Raw genomic sequence first — 8,406 nt, 5'->3', positions numbered from 1 at the left:
TATATCAAAAACATCTTCAACAGTGTACAATTTGTGTTCGGGTCACCCATGGGGGCATGTCTAGTCTTATATTGAAAAATAGCCAGAAATACCTATATATTAAAACAAGTGAAGCATCCTATCGCCATTGAAATTCTTACCTATTTTTTCAAACTTATTTTTTCCGTACAAAATCTCCACCTATGTATACCTACATAATCCTACTACCGATCTCTTCAAAAGACTTCAAAAGGTTAGGCAGTTTAGTTTAAACTTTCTTTATTCAGACATTTCAAAACATGTATAGTTACAAAATTGGATGTACAGAATAGGAAATAGAAACAAGTGTCTCAGACACTTATGTAAATCTATCACCTTATCATAAACAGCAAATATATTGAGGATGGACAACATATTATTGGCATATAAGACCATATATTAACAATGAATAACAAAAGTTTAAGCAAGGAGAAGAAAAGGAAAATGGTGAATACTTGGTGTAGAGTTCAGATTGTTGAGACAGACAACTTGACTTTAAGTACAAAAACATGCTTTTGGAATAAATAAAATTTTATGAAAACCTGTTTGTTTTAAGTATATAATCTTGAACAGCTAAGACGATGACCTTATTTTCTTGTGGTGAAAGTGTTTGGTTCCCACATAGTAAGATATCTGTTGTTATATTAAAAGATAAGGAATATAAATACTGCCTTCTTATGTCGTCGTACCTGGCACATTCTAAAAGGAAATGGGTAGCGTTTTCAACTTGGCCGCACAGACAAAGCGGAGATTGAACAATGTTTTTATTATATAAATAACTGTTTAGGGAACTACATTCCATTCGTAGACGAGCATGATAAATTTGACCCTTTCGGGTTCCAAATGTGTAGTGGATAGGTATGTTCCTGCTTAACTGTTGATCGAGGTAAGATTTTAGAGCAGAAACAGATGGGTTTGATCGAACGTGAGGTGGAAGTTTATTCCATTGATCTATTGTAGAGGGTAAAAACGATTGTTTATAAAAAGCAGTTTTGCACAATATTGGAGTGACAAATGTTTGGTCCGAGTTTCTTGTATCATAGTTATGTCCCTCCGAAACTGTGTTAGGTATAAGACCATATAAATATTGAGGAGTATATTGATAGAACATTTTATGAAATTGAAGAATTTTTTCGATTTTGTCTACGATCAAATAAACTAGTCCATCCTACCTCATTGAACAATTTATCAGTACTGGTTAGCTTTGTTGCGCCAGTTACTATACGTGCAGCTTCAATATTAAAGTTTTCAAGTTTTTTTTCCAATTCTTTAGGAATATTTCCCCATACAATATCGGCATATTCAAGTAGTGGTCTTATAAAAGAGAAATAAATAGTTTGCAAAGTTTTTCTGTCTAACTGAAATTTCAACGATCTCATTATATTGATTTTAGATGAAGTTTTGACAATTAAGTAATTTACTTGATCTATCCAACGACCATCTCCTGAGAAGAACACACCCAGGTGTTTATGAGAAGATACATTATTTATAGGAGTATCGTTCATATATATAGAGGAATGGTTAATGGGATTTCTTTTTCGACTTATTAGCATAGTTTCAGTTTTTTGGGGATTGAAGTCTACAAGCCACTGACGGGACCATATATGAATTTTGTTGATATCTGACTCTAGAGTGGCATGTGCCGTGATGGGATTTTCAACTACTATGTACAGCGACGTATCATCGGCAAATAACTTAATTATAGAATTGATATCATAAACAATGTCATTTATATACACAAGAAATAGAAGAGGACCAAGGATCGAGCCCTGAGGTACCCCAGCCTTGATGGAGGCCCAATCCGATACACAATTATTTAAAATCACCCGCTGTTTCCTTCCATTAAGATAATTTTCAAACCATTTAATTAAGCTCCCAGAAATACCAAATTTGGAAAGTTTGAAAAGGAGACCTCGATGCCAGACTCGATCGAAAGCTTTACTTACGTCGCAGAAGACAACTCGAATTTCTTTGCCTACATCTAAGGCTTTACCAACATCATCAGCTATACTAACAAGTTGGTTTATAGTTGAATCTCCAGGGGTAAACCCTGATTGACGACTAGTTATCAGATTGTTGTCACAGAAGAAGTTATGTATATATTTAAAAACACAGCGTTCAAAGACCTTCCCAATAACACTCAATAAAGATATTGGACGATAATTTTTAACATCAGCACGATTTTCTTTCTTGTGAATTGGAATTACATTCGCTTCCTTCCATTGCGATGGTATTTTTGACAAAGAAAGTGATTTGTTAAACAAGAAGGCAAGAGGAACACATAAGGCTGACGCCGTCTCTTTAAGAATTCTAGGACTAATCAAGTCGGGTCCCACGGCCTTAGAAACATCAAGGTTAACCAATACATCTTTTACGTCATTGATTGTTAAAGTTATTTCATTAAGGTTGTTTGGTGTTATGCTGGAATTATCTTCTGGAAGAAGTGAAGCAGAATCGTCCACTGACGATTGACTAGAAAAGTAAGTATTGAACACGTTAGCTTGGTCAGTGTCATCGTCATAATATCTCCCATCAAACACTACAGGAGGAATTTGCTGAGGTTTAGGGTCTGGTTTAATGGAATTATGAACAACTTTCCACCATGACTTATTTCTATTATTTTCCGTTAATTTGGAAGTAAGTTTATTGAAATACCTATCTTTCGCTTGTCTTATCATGTTAACACATTTATTACGTACACGTTTAAATTCTAACCAATCTATTTCTCTATTACTTAGTTTTGCCTTATTATGCAGTTTTTTTACGTTTAGTAATTTTCTTTCTAATATCATAACACATCCACGGAAGATCTCTACTTTTAACTGTAACAGATTTATTTGGAATACAGATACTTCTTATTTCGTTAATTTTATCAGTTAACAAATTGCATGAATGATCTATATCATTAGTGTCAAGACATGACCAGTCGGTCTCTTCTAACAATGTTCTAAACTGCTCAAAATTGGCATACTTATACATCAATATTTTACGTGTAATTGACTTTGATAGAACTTTTTGAATATTAAAAATGCCATATACCGGACAATGATATCTCATTGGTTGATCCATGAAGGATTCTCCAACGTATGTCCGATTCAATATTGAATTGTTACTTACAAGAATAAGGTCCAACAACGACGAGCTATTTTCTGTATAATGTGTACATTCGTCTACTGGTTGGGTAAGGTTGTACGTAGTTATAGTTATATTAGATAGGTGACCTTGATGGGAGTGATTTTGTAAAACACTTACATTGAAGTCACCCATTATTCTTATATCGCGGATATTTGTGTTAAATGCTTGATCAATCGATAGTTCAATTCTATTCCAGAGTTGAACATTTGAATTCGGGGGTCTATAAAAAGTACCAAATAAATATCTTGACTGTTTTGAAGCTATTTCAACCCACACACTTTCTACGTCCCCCACTTCAAGATCATTTCGTCTATTTACAATTAATTTGTCTGAAACATACACAGAAATTCCACCCCCTATTCGATTATCCCGGAAGAAACAGAAAGGGTTATGAAAGCCAGGAAGGTCTAAAGACGCATTATCATCTGAATCACTGAGCCAGGTCTCCGTGAAGGACAGGATACTACATTCCCTTAACTCTGTATGTAATATATCTATTTTCTGTTTCAGACTTTGAACATTCAAATGGGCAAAAGACAAATTACTTTGATTCGAAAAACTTTCCGATGCTTTTGAAGAAGAAGTTGAAGTGTCTATATCTACAGTTGGCCCGGGGTTTAATTCAACATCGCCGCACTGGAAAAGGAGCCAGAGAGTAGCTATTAATGACAATAAAACAATGAAAATATATAGATAATAAGATCCGGCTTGCTGGTGACTATGTATGTTAGGGTTGTTGTTTTTTTACCTTTGGGCCCTTGTCTAGAAATATAAGATATGCAAGAATAGGGAGAATATTCACACCGTAATAAAAGTACAGCATAATTATCAAGGCCTCGTCATAGCTAGATAGTACATGCACATTTCTACCTCTGTTAGCAATATCATGGAACAGACCCACTCTCATTCTATGTGATATGGTATTTACAGGCATTTAAGTAATACTAGGATGATATACACAGGCTTGCTGAACGAGAGTGTGTCTATTCCAGATTACTTTGAAACAGGTTTGCAAAAAGTATAAAATTATAAAAGTATCCATGAAACGTGTGTTTGTACAACTCATATTTGCATTAAGAAGAAATGCTACAAAATACACTAATTCAACACAAAACTCTAACATCGTAAGAAAAATAAAATACAAAAAATGAAGTGGATGCATATAGGACAGAAAGAATGGGCGAAAAAGAAAAGAACAGGGGGGGGGGGGGGGGGGGGAGGGAAAAAAAGGAAAAAGTGGTCGAGTTCGGGGAAATCCAATGGTCAAATGGATGGGGAATATAGCGATATTGAAGAGTCGAACTGTATCGACAACTTACATATCATCAGGCGAGAAAGGTTTGTGAACTGAGGTTTGCATAGTTGTCAGTGTAAAAGATAGCGAATACTAAAATACCATACATTATCCGAAAAGAACAATGAAGTTGACATCTATAGGGTGCTATCAAAAGAGAATACCAAGTTCGTATTATAAACAAAACAAAAAGGTTGACGGATATGAAACATTTACAAAGGATAGTAAAGGAGCTTGTTTTGGAAGTTTATGCAACTGCTATAGAATAAAAATAAAGGATACTTGCAGTCGACAGTTTATGCATGCATAATTATACAAGAAAAATTGTCTATGTATGATTTAGCAGCAGTACATGGTTCCCATACAAGAAAAAAGTATAAAGTACAAACATATTTATATCTATATATACTGTATATAAATTATTGTCATTGAAATGGACAGCAAATTGTATACAGATTTCCAATACAAAATTCAATGGGATCCTACGGTGGACAAACTATAAAAATGTCGTTATAGATGAAAAACCAAGTTCGCGTACAAGGGTATAATACATATTGTAACGAAACTGTGTCACTACGTCGTGTCACGTCAGACCCTGTGAGTAGCGTGATGTTTAGGGTCTGTCTTCTGACTTCAGGCACAGGTTATGTCAATTCCATGTGATCTCAGATCACCTCCAGGGATTCTTTTTGTATATAAAAATACTACGCCTCTACTATAAGTATAATTCAAGTCCAATATAAAATTCAACTCAATTATTTATTTATGAGTTATCAAATATCATTCAACAATTAACAATTCCAACAGGATAACAATTGATGATAATTTACAGATGATAACTTAATAATGACTTAATCAACTATACAATTATGGAAGTTTAGCTAGGGATACCAATCTCTCTCTCCATACCTACATTCGAACTCCACGAGTCATTCTGATACCTTAATACAAACTTAGAATCAATTCGACTTTGTATAATACAGTTAAGCTACTAACGATGTACGGTACTGTCAAGTATCACTGTTAACGATTCAACTACAACTATTCAAGTAGTTGTAAATTAGCAAATGCAGAATATCACTTGCTACAATACGTAGAGAAGCCGAAGATCTACTTATTAATCATGATTAGTAGCACGTGATTCTACTATAGCAATACTCGTTTATAAACTAATGCTATGAAATACCTAGATATCCTAATATATAAATTAGGATTTAGGCTGTAATATTATATTCTCAAACTAGCAAATGTAGAATGCCATTTGCTACTAATACGTAGAGATATCAAATATCTACGTATTATCCCTAAACATTATAACCCTATTGTAAGAGTTGTTTCCCTTTACCTTATGCGATGATAAATAGGTTCACTGGATAGATGTTAAGCTTGAGGCGTAGTGATCTACTGGTTTGTCAATAGGACAAGGATAAAATTCTGAATTGCTCGCGGCCTTTTATACCTTTCTGGCGGCCATGTTTGCAACCAGCTGCAAATTCTTCCAAATATGGTCAGAGATGCAAACATGGATGCCGAAATTAGCCTTTTTACACCAACTTGGAACAATCTTCCGCGGAACTACAATCAGATAGTTCCGGAGTAAATTGTAAACTATTCTACTAACTTTCAATAAATACAATCTGTTAACTATACAAGTTTCTTATTTGCATTCTCCACTTTCTTACTACAATAAACTCACATCTCAAACATAACTACTTTTCCATTCGCATCCGAAGCGACAACCTAGCCCAGTTCACTCTTAAAAGTTACGAGAGGGAATGACTCAAATATCAAATACAGGAATTCAGCGAATAGCATGCATTTAAACCTGGAATTATTACGTGCTGGATGTATGATGTATTCAAACAATTTGGAACATCACTGTTTTTACAAGGTAAGGTTTAAATAATGATAAGTTATTTTAAAAATACAATGTCTTGAGACGCTGAATGCCTATGACGTAAGGCTGCAAAACATGGCGGCCGTAAATGAATAATGCACAGTGTGATGCCCTGACCAGCCATTCTTCTGAAACTATCAGCTTTCATATGATACTTTTAACACTCTGACACCACTATACATAATACATCTCTATTACATAATGTTTGTACAATGAACACGTTCTTACTACACGAATCATCCAACAGCTATGACAAATAGTAAACAATATCAGCTGTTATAATTAGCATGACCGTCACGATCTTTACACTAGACTATACTGACCAGTGCTCGAACGGGACCAGTGCTCGAACACTCTGTTTATTTTTGCTTCTCATTTCCTAAATCGTACTTTCCGTCCGTTTTTTCCACATGAGTATTATGGGGTGTAACAGCACTTTCTTACCTCCGGTAGCGATAGCTCTCTATCAAGGACGATAATCCAAATTTGAGCAGACGACAATGGTCATCATATAGTGTACAATCAAGTATCATCAAACAAACATCGTTTCCGGAAAGGTTAGCATTCATGGAAAAATCTGTATTTTGAAAGAATTATAGCAAAATACATGATTTAAAAGAAAAGTAATGATTCAAATGTAGATCTGACACAGTTTTGAAAAAAATATCAAAATGACGGACCAGAGACATATACAGTATACATCTCTGGACGGACGAAGACAGAATCTGAGTTGGGTGCGAGAGCAGGTACCACTACGATTGTCTACCGTCACTTGTCCCAACAAAGGTTGACCTTAGCTTGATTGTCGACGAGTACCAATGGTTGTGTACCATATGTAGACAAGAGGAATAAGTTTTGACATTTCTAGCAAAATATAATAGGTATGGGACATCTTTACTCGTCAATGCTACTATGATCTGAATCGGAAGATATGCGCACTGGTCCAAAATGTCAGCTTCCGCTGTGTTCCGATCTATTTTTATCCCACGGGATGTTTGATTATCTGAACAACATTTTTTTAAGAAAGAATGTATGTACATTACAATATAACCGACTTTACCACAAAAAAAATGAAAACAAAAGTTTTATAGGGGTGTTCGAGCACTGGTCTGTACTTACGTAAATACCCGCCATTGCACAGGTGTCATGTGACCTGCTGCCAAAAATAAACCAACGTGCAAAAGTCACGGTGATAGGCTTGAAATTACTAACGGTAAGTCTGTCCTGTATAATCACAATTAAACTTTAACTTTTCAATAGGTATTGGAAATAAAACAACAAAAAACTATGTTTTGTGTTCGAGCACTGGTCGGATGAGTCTAATATCAGAGACTTGTGTGATATACAAGTCTCTGCTAATATTTAACCCCCACCCCTAAATTCGCTTCAATATATATACGTACAAATGATACCCAAACGATATTTTGACAAAAGATAAGTCTATGTAATTTATGAAGCCCGTAATCTTTGTAATTCAGGGCAACATAATATTCCAATACATTATAAAATAATGGGAACATGAACTTGACAAATTTTGCTATCAATAGCGACAAGATTTCAGTAAAATAACAAAAGAGGAGCCTAAAAAATTGAAAGAGAGAAAAAAAAACATAGAAAAATCATAAAAAAAAAATGAAAACGATCATTTATATAGTCCAACACGAAAATAACGGGTACATAATACATATGCAATAAACGACTCGAATTTGAAATCGACAGCATATGGAGTTGTTATGCATGAAATAAATATAGCCAACGTTCGCAAGTTTCAATAAGCAAATGGCCCTAGAACTATTAACCTATATCCAGCGAATATAGAGGAGTTGTGGCTTCGCGTTTAATTTTCACTTTGCTCGCACCTCGTCGAAGACATCACACGCAAAAATGCTCGGATACTAATTATCAGTGTATCGAATACACTACGATACTGCACCAACGACATAGAGACACCAGGAGGTACACACTTCTTCGGGAAAGGAGGTCTACGAAGCGATAGAATGGACAGCGCATTACTCCAGAGAGCATTAGAATGCAATGTCGACACGGCATTCATCCACATCGG

The sequence above is a fragment of the Pecten maximus genome, chromosome 9 (genome assembly GCF_902652985.1).
Source record: "Pecten maximus chromosome 9, xPecMax1.1, whole genome shotgun sequence".
Classification (NCBI taxonomy): Eukaryota; Metazoa; Mollusca; class Bivalvia; order Pectinida; family Pectinidae; genus Pecten; species Pecten maximus.
Note: the sequence above shows the minus strand (reverse complement) of the source record.